Genomic DNA, 14592 nt, shown 5'->3' on the forward strand with positions numbered 1-14592 from the left:
TTAAAAAGGATTGAAGGATAGATCTTGATTTGTAATTTATCAATCCATGGATACTAATTTTGCTTTAATAATCAAATAATCAATTACTCCTCCACCCTTTTTTTTTTTTCCTGTTGGAACAGCCACTTCGGAAAGTAATTTAAAAATCACCACCCCATCCTTTCTCAAAAAAAAAAAAAAAAAAAGGATTTGTGACTTTTTCAATAAGCAAGCAGCATTTTAAAATTTTGGATGATTTGTAGAACATCCTTAAGTCTGAATTTGTGGCCTTCTAAAGATCAAATGTTTCGTAGCCTTGCGGTACATTGGTTACAGTCCCTAACCTTCTACATTGCATGGAAAAGGCATGGGTTCTGATCCTGTCTCAACGAGAGGAGCTTTTATGAGCATTTTCTTCCACACTCTTTGGGTTTTTCATCCCTAAATATAGACAAACCGACCACGGAATAGGCACAATTTTTACAGATCAACATTACCTCGAAACAAACCAACAAAAAATCTCTTATCTAATAACAGGCGACTTGTTCCCTCCCTTGTGAACCTTGTCCCCCTCCCCCCTGTGCTCGAACGTGATTACACTTATGAATGAAATTAGATCGTACTATAGAAAGATTTTACGCTAGAAGCACTTTCTTGGGTTGGGACAATGAAAACGCACTCGTGGACAGCAACTGTTTTTCAATATACTGAATCGATATTACCACTGCTATCGGATTCAAGTGATCGTTTTAACAAGAAAGTTTGACTATTGAAATCGCTGGTACTGATGGTGGAATGATGGTGCTGATGAAATTTATTCTGCTTGCAATTTCACAGTCAAATGCACCGATTGTGAAAGACGATGAAAATTATCTATCCGCTTACTGCAGTACGAATTCCATTATCCGAACGTCGATTATCCGAAATTGGCAGATGGCGCCAGTCACGTACTCTATGTATATATGTTTGTTTTATAATAGTTAAAATATTTTAACAATAAATTTGATTTAACTTACAGTTAACGAGAAGACTGGATTCTGCAATATCAGCTGGCAAAACCCAAATGTGAACTATTTTAAAAGCGTTTTAAGATTAATGGCACAATTCTTTTTGAAAAACCATGGCGTCATGTTTACAGTTTCTTCTGTTACACTGCAATTTACATATGGAGTGTAAGATTGTTGTTGTTATAAGGTTTCAGGTGCATCTGCAATTTCGGCCATATTGCGCCATATATAATATGTTTGTAATTGACGTGTGTTCTGTGGTCGATTTGCTGGACAAAAAACCTGAGTTTCCAGGGTAGAAACCATGCTACTCTCGCCTGAGAACGACTAACTCAGCCACTTTGTGAAAAAGACCCAGAAAAATTCCTCGCTTCATTGACAGGATTCGAACTGAGATATTTTCCACCCGGTGTGGGGAGGACAGTGATTATACCAACTGCACTACTCACGAGGATGCGTGAGTAGTGTTTGTTGTTAGTATTTCTGTAACGCTTGAAATTCGAGTTGTCGTTGTTGTTCTAGTGGGGTTTTGAGAGCATCAGCAACTAAATCCATATTGCTCCGTGTATATTGTCTATGAATTGCGTGTGTTCTGAGCCGAGTTTCTGTTTGTTGGACGAAAAATCCGAGTTTCCTGGAGAAAAACCATATTACCCTCGCATGAGACCAACTAACTCAGCTACGTTTTGAAAAACTCCCATAAAAATTGCTCACATCATCAACGGGACTCAAACTCGGGTCTTTTCCACCCGTTGGGAGGAGGACGGTGATTCTACCAATTGTGCTACACACGAGGGCTTGAAATTCGAGTATTTTTCTCTCGTAGAAACCTACCTTACAATAACGTATCACCATTTTGTCCAGACAGATCAATAATCCAAACTGACCAATCCTATTAGAACTACTAATATTATTTACTGCTCGCCCTTTCCAATGTGTTCAATTAGGACTTATCTTAATCAAATTTAACAACCTGAACCGATCATATAAAAGTTACGTTCAGTTAAAACTGTCAACTGTTCTTATTATTTTCAAAGATAATTGAATCTTGGCAAGGATAGACCGTGTACCAACGATTAACGCTGATTACTGGTAGTGATAAACTGTTTGTAGCATTCCTCCAATACTTTTCATCTCTGCAAATAAGATACTTGAGAATCTATTCTCAGAAACTCATTACACTCGTTATATTTTCAAGCCATGGGGATAAGATAATGTTCAGCAGTTGACGGAGATACTGCGGTTTGTTGTCAAGCAGCAAAACACCACTGTGGGAGAAGAGACAAGGAGGGAACTTGCCGGATGTGACCGACAACAAGACGCCCGTCCACTACACATGATCTACGGTTGGAGGAAAGATGTGTGGCACATTACCCGCTGTTTGATACCTACTCCGTAACGTGACACCAAGGTCATAGGACGGGACCGACCCTAGTCAAAGGCATGCGACCAAGATGCGAGACAGTAAATTGGAGAGGGACGCCTCTCGGTATGTAAGCCTTTTCATAGGCCTCACACACGACGTTAGAATTCGGACTAGATTCTCCTCCCTGGCCAACCCAACCATACTGATAATCATCATTAGATAAATCTGTTGAATAATCTATAATAATAAAAGAAAGTGTGGGGGGATTTAAAACTGGGTATTTTGTTTTAATTTCTAAGCTGATGCCTGGATAGATGTATTCGTTTTCAGCCTTCCATGTTAACACAGAATTTGCAATCAGTTCCAGATTGCAAATTCTGTGTTAACAGAATTTGCAATCTGGAATCTTGTACTCGCGTTTTTATTTCGTGCTGAATTTGCATAATTCATCACGAATTCAATTCAATTTACATAATTCAATGTCAATGGACATTGAAGATGTTAGAGAAAAAATTTTACAAATCTTGAAGAACACATAATGATTTACACGATTCTTTTGCTGATAAATCCATCCATTTTCCTTGTGGATAGCACAGTGGATATAATCACTGTTCTCCCGAGCGGGAAAGACCTGAATCCGAATCGCTTCAATAATTTTTTTCACAATATAGCTGAGTTAGTCGGTTGCAGGAGGGTTTTATGTGGGTTCTAAAGACTGTAGACCACCTCTGGCTATTTAGCGAGTCCTAAATAGTATGATTAGGATCATACTAATTGTGTACGCGAATTTCTGCAGAACATTGATGTACAGAGATTCCTAAACTTTGCCCTCGTCGGCCAAATAGCCAGAAGTGGTCTACAGTCTTTAGAATTTACCTATACGAGTAAATAAGTTAATTAGTAATTAATTAATTACATTTAGTTATTACTATAAATAACATATATGAGAAAGAAAAGGAAAGGAAGGGGAAAGAATTCAATCTACCTTGAGGTAGAATTCTTTCCAAACAATTAATTTCTAATAACACACGTCCAACTGACCCTTCAGTTCTACGGCCTTATTTTTCAAAAACGTTGTCTGCAGCAGATCTGTAATGGTAAACCCCCTTCTTTCTATAACGAACGCCCTCGTTGGTAGCACGGTTGGTAGAATCATCGTCCTCCCCCACACCGGGTGGAAAAGACGTGAGTTCGAGTCCTGTAGATGATGGGGGAATTTTTGTGGGCTTTTTTACAACGCGGTTGAGTTAGTCGGTCTCAGTCGATGGTAGCATGGTTTTTTTCTCCCGGAAACTCGGGTTTTTTCGTCCAGAAAAGAGAAAATCGACCACAGAACACATGCAATTTACAGACAGTATATATGGAACAATATGATCTCAGTCGCTAATGCTTCTAAAACCCAACAACAACAATCACAATGAACATTACTGAATATTTGGTCAGAACCTGTGCAGGTATGGTAGAATTATCTTTTCCGAAATAGTTTTAATGACGTGGCTGGTGAAGTTGGTATAATCACCGTCCTCTCCACACTTGATGAAAAAGACCTGAGTTCGAATCCCGTCAATGGCGCCAGAAATATTTATGGGTCTTTTTCAAAACGCGGCTGAGTTAATCGGTCTTAGGTGAGGTAAGCATAGTTCTTGCTACCGGAAACTCGAGTTTTTCGTTCAGCAAACAGCAAAGCGCCACAGAACACACACGCAATATGGCCCAAGTTGCTGATGTGCCTAAAACCTTCCAACAACCAACCAAGGCGCAGAAAATGTAATTACAAGTTTCCAATCTTTGTATTCTTTTGGGACAGCAATAGGACAGGGAAAACTAAATACTCTAGATAGGCTTATAGAAAAAATGTCTGTTTTAGATAGGCACTGAAAGATACACTACCCCCCAAAAGAATCCGAACACTGACGTCGGTTCCATCAGTTTTTGTTCTATGATCCAATTTCACGGTCCATAATTATGTACCAATTATGGACAGTAGTAATGACAACAACTAATTTGTGTACCTCGTACTTTTTTTATCCGCGAAGGTCCAATGGACTATGAAAACAGGGGGGTCCTGTCCGGTTACTTTTCTTGAAAGCAGCTTGATGTCAGCGTATCAGTTATACATACATATTATGTAGCTTTATCACAAATGTTGGAAATGAATCTTGACAACGCACCTTTAATAATGTAAGAAGGTTAATCTGTGTTTTTAGAAATTGGGATGAAAAAATATTTGGTGTTATAAACTGGTGCAGTATTCCACAAAGACTACGTGTAGTTACAGACAGGAGGAAACAATACACTATTAAATTCTAAGACAATATATCATGTAACTAGCATGTATACTATGGTGGGTTGGACAGTTTTATAGCGATGAAAAACCCTGAGTTTCCTAGAGAGGTAAAGCCATGCAAACTAAAACTAAGGAACTCTACCATGGGGAGGTATTGGTAAAAGGGGTGGTAAAAGGGGTGGTAGATGGTAAAAGGTCATAGATGTCCTCCTACCACAAAAGAAAGTACAGTATATGTCAACGCCACATGGTGCGAAAAAGAAATAATGCCCAATATGCTACAGACGAATCATTCTCTTAGTGCCTTCGTGAGTGCCACAGTTGGTAGAATGGCCGTCCTACCCACCGGGTGGAAAAGATCTAAGTTTGAGTCCCGTCGATAACGTGAAGAATTTTTATGGGCGTTTTTTACAACGTGGCTGAGTTAGTCGGTCTCAGGTGAGGGCATCATGGCTTTTCCTCAGAGGGTTTTCATCCAGCAAACAGAAAATCTAAAAAAGAACACACGCAATTTACAGATAGTATATAAGGAGCAATATGGCCTTAGATGCCGATGCTCCTGAAACCCTATTACAACAAAATTTTCTCTATGCTTCTACAAACTGCACAGAAGGTTGGAAAACTAGCTCTCACCTTGTTTCAGATTGAAGGAGTGCTGTATAAACAACTTTGTCACGAGATCCTAGAACCCCACCTTCCCTATTCTGCTTGATATCACCAAAGTTCGAAATGGAAAAATTGATGAAATGAATTTATTTAATTTGTAAGCATAGTAGTCTGAAAGGCTTCAATCCTTATAAATGTTAATTGATCAATTTGATCAATAGGAGAGCAGAGAAAAAACGTAGAGTATTATTATATACATTGTGCATTCTTTCTGACAAGCCTACCTGGCACATACAGGGGATCCCGAGTCTAGGGAGCCCCAAAATTAGGTACAATAAGTGACAAAAGAGCTAGCTAGCCTAGCTATTCGAATGGTAAGTGTTCTGACGCAGCCAATTTTAGAGGATATTCATTTGAAATGAGTATCCTCAAACCAGAATATCCCAGAATCCAGTAAATCAGAATTTCTTATAATGAGGTTTTTAACTTTCTGGATATTGACTGGAACTTGTGGGTTGATCACGTTACTCACACAGCAGCAAGACTCTTGTGGATTTATTGGATGACTGTTTCCTACAGCAGCATGTTAGAGAGGCAACAAGAGGAAGCAATATTCTTGATCTGGTTATCAGCCGTGATTCTTCATGCATTAAGAATCTGCAGATAAAAGAACCACTGGGTGGGATTGATCACAGTGTATTGATTTGGAATTTACTTAAAGATGTAACTACCATCAAGGGTAAAAGGAAGGGCTTTGCTTTCTTAAAGGAGACTACAGTGATCTCAGACAGTTTTTGAATTTTTAACAGTGGGACCAACTAATATTATTACCAACGACAAATTCTGAATGGGAAAGCATTCGAGAAAATAATCATAGACGCTACTAGGCTTTTCATACCAACTAAGAAATACTGTTCAAAGCTTAGACCTAAATGGATGTCAGATGAACTGTTGAGACACGTGGTAGAGAAGAAAATTTCATGGGGTGCATATAAATTATAAATATAAGCTAGTCTGTAATCAAGTCACAAAGGAGGTTAGGCAAGCCAAGACAGATTACGAGAAGTCTCTGGCAAACAAAGCCAAGAAAAGGAGCAAAAACTTCTTTTCTTATAATAACAGTAGTAGGAAGGGATTGAATCACATTGGGCCACTTGATGTCGATGGTTTAACTGTTGATGAACCTGCTCAGGTTGCTGACAGGTTGAACAGGTATTCTGAATCTACATTCGGACATGAGGAATTCTTTAGGAAGGCAAATGTCAGAAGTCTATCAAGCTCTAACAGGGAGCTGAATGATTTTGTAATAACTAAGAGGAAATTGAAAGAGAAATCGTTGAAGTTAAACATAAAAAAGGCACCTGGGGTGGGCGGGATCTATCCAATCATATTAAGGGAGGCAGTAAAGAAGGTATGCAAACCCTTAGGCATAATTATGACAGATTCTTTGGATTCAGGGCAGGTCCCTGAGGACTGGAGATGTGTGAATATATCCCCAATTTACAAAGGGAGGGAATCAAAGAGTGACATGAGTAATTACAGACCTGTAAGCCTAAATTCCGTTCCAGGAGAAAATAATAGTCAGTGGTAAAATACGGGACTATCTAGATAGGAGTGCAGTTACACTCCAGTCATAGCATGGGTTTGTTAAGGGGAGATCTTGTCTGACTAATTTTATCGGATACTCTGATGCAGTGACAAAAGAAATGGATGCAAAAAATTATTTTGATATCATATACTTAGATTTCAGGAAAGCTTTTGATACTGTTGTACTTAGGAGACTGCTGTACAAATTGGAGCAGCGTGGCATTAAAGGAAAGTTGCTGCTGTAGATAAAGGAGTAGTTCCGTGGGAGAAGACAGAGATAAACTTCTTTATTGCTGCTAAGTACGTTACAAGTACTAGAAACAATAATTCTCATCACGGCGACATGACCAGGAGTAAAGAGAGTGGTAATCGATGTACAGTGCTCTTCGTGAACTAATTTTAATGGAGCCCCACAGGATTTTGAAAGCTTAAGGAAACTCAATGTTGGTTGTGTTCTTCCTCTGCTCAGACTGCGCACACGAAGGAACATAAATTCAAATTGAGGAAAGACAGTTGTGGAACAGATGTGCGGAAGTTTGCCTTCAGCCTACAGGTGGTTGATTGCTGGAAGAAGCTTCCATCCGTTGATGTGGAAGTGGATTGTTTGAACAGGAGTGCAATTCACGGAAGAACTAAACAAACTATTAGAGGGGATAGATAGGTGAAATGGAATTTTTTTTTTTTTTCTTTTTTTGGCTGATGCTATTTAAGCTTGCTTTCTTGCATCATTTGCTAATATTAATACTAATATTCATGCTAATTTGCATAAAGGGAGAGGTTATTAAAGGCAGGTCGGTATTTTTGGGTGCACCTATTGCACCCATGGAAAGTGCGACATAGGAACGAAATCCTTCAACCCTAAGTCGCACTTTCCATGGGTGCAATAGGTGCTGGGCCCTCAACGCAGCCCTCTCCTAACCTTAACTCAGTCATGGTGTGAAAAACAAAAAAAATGAGCTAACGCCAGTAAGGATATTTATGGACTTTTTCTACATCTGGAAAGCTCTTGAACGCTTCCAACGGTACGAGAATCCGTTATGAGTTTTGTCCAAACTAAGGAGTACTCATATTAAATTAACGTCTACAACTTCTTCGAACTGATACTTATAATTTGTGTTATTCAGGAATTGAACTCTTTAAGTAAAGATTCAAAGGTACTTACTGTTGGGTCATAACACAAATGCGTGATTTGTTGTAGGTTTGGTTCTTCCATAACTGGGTTGATCAGCTTCACTGGCGGTTCTTTTGTATTTAGTACTTATGACACATTATAATTACCACATATCATAGTGCTAAGACATCGTAAGACGCTGTTTCTACTTGAATTCATAGTCCATTGTGACCGGATTAAGGAGTGGTATAATTTGAGTAATGATTGTCTCTCAGGCCCCAAAATGTTGGAGTAAACAGAACGAAAGGCGTTTAATTCTTAATTTCTGGAAGCACATAATACAGTGTGTTTTTAAAAATTTAGTTTGGTATCAAAAATTACACCTACGAGTCGTGCAGAATTTGTCCTTGGTATCTCTGCGTCATGGAGTTTTATTAGAGGTACCAGATAAAGAGACTGGAATTTACAAGTGTATTGCTGTAGCATTTCCTTTAGTTAATCAATAGCATTGCATTTTGTCCAAGTTTTTAAGATTAGCTATTACTAGTTGGATCTGCCTTTCAATGGTACACATAATTTGATGATTGGCAGGATATAGCAAGCTCATCTACGTGCGAACTCTTAGATATGTCCTGTTCATGTGTGCGAGTTGCAGCCATTGCGTTTTGAAAACTCACTTGAGAAGTTCTCAGGTGGAGTACATTCAGTATGAGGCAAGCCAAGTTACCACACAAGTCCAAGACTGTAATAAATCTTGGAGGATTCCATGTATTGTGGTGTCAAATGCTAGTTAGTTGTTGTAAGGTTTTTTTAGGCACATCAGCAACTTAGGCCATATTGCGCCGTATACATTATGTCTGTGGTCGATTTGCTGTTTGCTGGACGAAAAATCCGAGTTTCCAGGAGAAAAAACCATGCTACCCTCGACGGAGACCGACTAACTCAATTATATATATCAAAATAGTATCAGTTTTCACGTTGTGAAAAAGATCCATAAAAATTCCTCGCGTCATTGACAGGATTCGAACTCAGGTCTTTTCCACCCGGTTTTGGGGAGGACGGCGATTCTACCAACCGTACTACCCACGAGGGCCAAGTCTTTTGTGGACCATAACTGACATATCAGGGCGACCCAAGAATTACCTCATCGTTAAAAAATATTCCAGATGGTTCCTTTACTGTGGTGATATTCGGTGACTGTCTATATTTTACTAATTACAGGAAAGTAGCAGCTATATTCAGGATTGGTTAAAACAGACTATTCGATGTTAAGGTAGCCGAATGGAGAACAATGGACATCAACTGAGGGTGGTGTGTGTATGTGTGATTAGGTTGCCTAGAGGGCTAACGGAGTCATCTGATGTATTAATTTGTCCAGGTCTGTGGCAGAGAAAGTTTGACGGAATACACACTGACTTGGCTTTCTATTAGCAGCACTCCCTTGTGTAAGAATGTACTGGTCTGTGACGCAGGTGAAGGCTCAAAGTTGGAAATGGCCGATATAAATTAGTAGTTCGCACACATGGAGATCAGCTCTTGAGTGTTAGCACGGAAGAATGGCTCGCATCGAGATCTTTCTGATTTCGAAAGTGCAATGATTGTTGAGGGAAAGTAGTGCAGGTGTCAGTATCTCAACAACAGCTAACGTAGTTAGTGCTCCCGTTCTGTGGTGTCACGAAACTACCATGACTAGCTCAACAGCGGTCGAACAAACAACCAAATGTCACACGTGGGAAAGCCACGTGTGGTCGACGAACATCGTGAGCGTCGTGTCTCTTCTATCGTAACACATCAGCGGTACAAAACAGTGGCCCAGCTAACCATCGAATACAACTAGGAACAGTAAGATCAATATCCACATGGACTTAGTGTTTAGTGTTACAGGTAAAGTGGCACCAGGGATTTCTAGCTCCACGCTGTGTACTTTGTGACGCAATACAAACTCTGTGAAAATCAGATAGTGTGTGTGTTAATGTGTGATGTTCACATCTGGCCTCGTAGGCGTGACGCTCCTTGGAAAACCAAGGCTCCCTTGTCCGTCCGCTACCACTCAGAAATAGACAAGGAAGTAGGGTGTAAGGGCTCTGAGTGGGGCGAACCCTGGAGTCGCCTAAGCTTGCCACGGATGAACCCCTAAAAAAAATCTGAAGTTTTTGTTCAAAGGAGCACTGAGGTGATATTTCTAACTTGGAAGGTCTGCGCGTGTAGCACAGTGATATCGTCACCGTCCTCCGCACACCGGGTGGAAAAGGTCCCAATTCGAATCCCGTCCATGACGCAAGGAACTTTAATGGGCTTTTTTCATCCCTTGCTGAGTTAGTCAGTCTCAGGCGTGGATAGCATGGTCCCCCCCCCCAGAAAACTGGGGAGTTTCGTACAGCAACTCAATTCGACCAGAGAACACATGGAATTTAGAGACACAATACACATGGGTAGCTGAAGTGACTTTCTAGGTGACCGTAATATAATATAATAGTTTAGTTCTAGCTTGGAGGATAGGTGAAGATAAAGAAGGTGGATGACGGGAAAATATCCACCAGTAACATAGAAGAATGGGAGAACAGAAGGGACGATCCTGTAGAGGCATTCTACCATCTACAGTGAGACCTATTATGAACAGCAAAAGTGTTTAGGGTGATAGGGCCCACCAGGCGAAGTGTTGGGATGGGAGGTGGAGAGAGTGGCGGACAATGCCCTGGGTGTATCTACATGAATATTAGCTCATAACGGCTATGGCACTCAACTGCCGTCACGGGTATCAATGCTCGCTGCGGGTCACAAGGAACTGCGCCTTGTATAAGAGCCCTCGTGAGTTGCAGAGTTTGGTATAATCACCGTCGTCGCCATACCAGGTGGAAAAGATCGAATTCTAATCCCGTCAATGATGCGAGGAATTTTTATGGGCCCTTTTTCACAATGTGGCTGAATTAGCCAGTCTCAGGCGAGAGCAGGAAGTTTTTTCTCCCGGAAACTCGAGTTTTTTTGTCCAAGAAACAACTCGACCACAGAACACATGCAATTTTCAGTCATATATACAACGCAACATGGCCTAAGTTGCTGAGGCGCCTAAAACCCTGCAACAAACCAGCATTACATAGTCACGTCAGCTCCAACATTGGACCCCTGACATGTAGAAATCTGTACCCTAGTCTAATGAATCCCGTTTCCAACTCTATAATTCTTGTGGGAATATTTGCATTTGGAGAAAGCAACATGAAGCCATACTATCATCGCCTCTAGCTTAGATGTTCGGCAGGCTAGAGGAGGTGGTGTTATGGCTTGGGGAATGTTTTTGTAGCATGCCCTGGGCCCTTTGATCACCGTTAATCAACGGCTTGATGGGAATGCCTACCTTTCTATCACATTCATGATGACAGCGTATCCAGACAACTCCGGCATCTATCAACAAGACAATGAATTATGCCACAAGTCCAGCAGGTTGCTAACTGGTTTCGGGATCGTGACAATGAATTCTGCGTCCTCTCATGGATACCCAAATCAATCGGTGTCAACACAACTGAGCATGTTTGGGACCTACTGAAAAAGGACATTCTATGCTATGACCATCAATCCGAAAATATGCAGGTATTACTGAAGACACTGTGCAACGCAATGGGTACAGCTACCACGTAACACTTTTTTACAGTCCATGCCAAGACGTTTACGGGCTATATTACGGGCAAAAGCTGGAGCTACAAGGTATTAAATAAGTGTTGCTAATGCAAAATCAACTCAGTGCATATGGAAACTGGAGTGAAGGTAAAGCCAATATCAATTCGAACAACCACAGCTTTTAAAGAAGTATAGAGTTGAATAAGCGTAGATGGCATAATCTGCAGATATTTTTTTCCGGAACACAAATGCAAACAGGATCATGATGAAGAATGAGACCTATCAACTAATCTCGGTTACCTCTTAAGTCTCCATAATTCCAGTGAACTATTTCTACATTATTTGGTTTTAGTTCTGGAGGATTGGGGTGATGGTTTTGCTTTTCCACTTCTGCTTCGATTTGCCACGTTTTCAGAGCACTGGGCAACAAACGTCCATTTCATTGTCCGCATGAAGAACTGTTTCTGCTTTTTGTCGTCTTCGCGGGTAGTAAGTGGATATAATCATCTTCCTCCCACACCAGTTGGTAAAATCCTGAGTTCAAATTCCATCAATGTCGCAAGAATTTTTTATGGGGTTGTATGACTCAGTCAATCTTGGATCAGGATAGTATGGTTTTATCACTGGAAACTAGGGTTTATCGTCCAGCAAAAAGCAAACCGACCGAAGAACACAAGCAATTACAGATTTCATATACTGACACTTTATAGCCTTAATTGCGTTGGTGGTCAATACACACGGACACTTCCATAGTGTGATCTGGATGGTTCAAGGTAGAATTTGGGCCTTTCTCCTTCATGCACAGCAATGGTTTGGAGACCTTGTCAGATAGTCTGATATTAGCAGACTTGGTGTCAGCGGTTTTCGCAAGCATCTCATCATCGAAGAAAGAAATTGGCAATTGAGTAAGCGAAGTTATAGATGGAATGGTGGTCTCTATTTGCACCGAGTGGCTATCGTGGTTTTGGCTTAGAGGCCATTAAAGACAATAACTATTTGCGCGCTTCCTGATATGGTGCATTTTTTTAAAAATATTTTATTATTTTCTTAAAAAGGTTCCTGGGTTCTCAACTTTGTAATCTACTGAGTAAGCACCCTGACAATTACGGCATTTTGGTGAAGTGGCCGTGCATTCAGATTGAGAGTTATGTTTAGAACCAAAGAAGACAGAAACAACCTACCCCACGGCAGGTTGTTTGGGAGTGTCCGTATCTCTAGTATTTCCAACATATATTGGGTGTTCTGTGGTCAATTTCCGGATTTCCGGTTGAAAAAAGTCATGCTACCTTCATCTCAGACCGACAAACTCAGCCCTGTTGTGAAAAAGGCTTATATAAATTCCTCGCCCCACTTATGAGATTCGAACTCGTATTTTCCAGCCAGTGTTGAGAGAACAACGTTGATACCAACTGTGCTACTGATGAGGGAAATAGCACTAGCAGTGTGGTAAAATAGTTTCGCCAAGAACACGTACTCTCTGTTGTTACACCATTTGCTCTGCTTTCATAAAGTTACCGCCAGAGGCAGCACATACTCCAAAAGACTGTTGAGTAACAACAAACACATTGATGTCATATTTCACATAGCACTGACCAAAATTTTTCATTAAAGATTATTATATCTGTATAAGTTTAATAAGGAATTGGTTGGTTGGTTGGGTTTTAGGAGCATCGGCGACTAAGGCGCCATGTTGCTCCGTGTATATTTTCTGTAAATTGTGCGTTCTGAGGTCTATTTTCTGTTTGCTGAACGAAAAACCAGCGTTTTCGGGAGAGAAAATAACCATACTACCCTCGATTGAGACCAACTAACTCAGCCACGTCGTGAAAAAGACCCATAAAAATTCCTCCCGTCATCTACGGGATTCGAACTCAAGTCTTTACCACCCAGTGTGGGAAGGCGGCGATCCTACCAACTGTGCTACCGACGAGGCCAAAAATAAGGAATTACGTAATTGTCTAAGTCTATACTGTATATGGAAAGTATACGCATATCATTATAGGCTCAGACTGAATGTGGCATGTTTTTTTTTTATACATAAGTGAATTTATAATATCATAAGCCCAATCCCACTGGATTCGGGCATCACCGGGTTTGAGATGTTTACAATTTCATTGTTACGGTAGCTAATACAACAGTGCTGAGTTAGCAATGTACTAATCATAAATATGTGTTCGTAATAAAATTTCACATTTTATTTAGTGTGAATAAAAAATAAAAGTTGCGAAATATAAGGATAAGTGATTTCATAGTTTTCAGGTTACCCCTTACCCGACATATATACCTTTAACAAACGTAATCAGGGCATAGTTGATGGTAGTATTGTTCCAGTGTTCTACCAGATACTGATAAAGCAAGTTTTAATAAAGACTCCTTAGAAAATGCTTGATATCGAAGGCAGCCGCCATAACTAACTGCGTCTTGTTGTTGGAACAAAAAGCGTTCCGCTTGAAGAAATGCAATGAGTTGGCACCATCAAGGTTTGACGCATCGCTTACCATGGAATGTTTTTTTTATTTATTTTTGTTAAGCTACTTGTAGTTCTACAACGTCAGCGAAATGTTTACACGCTTTAAGAACTACTTTTCCATCCATCTTTCTAAACCCATTCGACTGATACAAAATAATTGAAAAATAAATAAATAATATATCGTATTATTATATTTTAGATATTTTTTAAGTGTTGCTATGGTAACTAAAGATCGCCCTCTGTTGCTTTTAAAATTAATCAATCAACGCGTAAAGTAAAACCTGTCTTGCACGATGAAATCTTAACTTCATTAAGTTTTACTTGAGACAGATTTCGTGTGATATAACTTAATTCATCAACCATTTCCACAACGCTTTACGTATTATGTCAAATAAACAGGTTTTCTACGAACTACAAGGTCAAGTAAGTAGTAGTGACACATTACCAGCGAAGCAATACATGAGCAACAGGTGCGCATTGTTACTTGAACCGATGTGCCCGCCCTCTATAAACAAATCAACTTCCGGAAGTTGATAAACTCCTGTACTTAGTAAAGGTATGATAAAA

The sequence above is a fragment of the Mastigoproctus giganteus genome, chromosome 7 (genome assembly GCF_048544385.1).
Source record: "Mastigoproctus giganteus isolate SK-2022 chromosome 7, ASM4854438v1, whole genome shotgun sequence".
NCBI classification, from domain to species: domain Eukaryota; kingdom Metazoa; phylum Arthropoda; class Arachnida; order Uropygi; family Thelyphonidae; genus Mastigoproctus; species Mastigoproctus giganteus.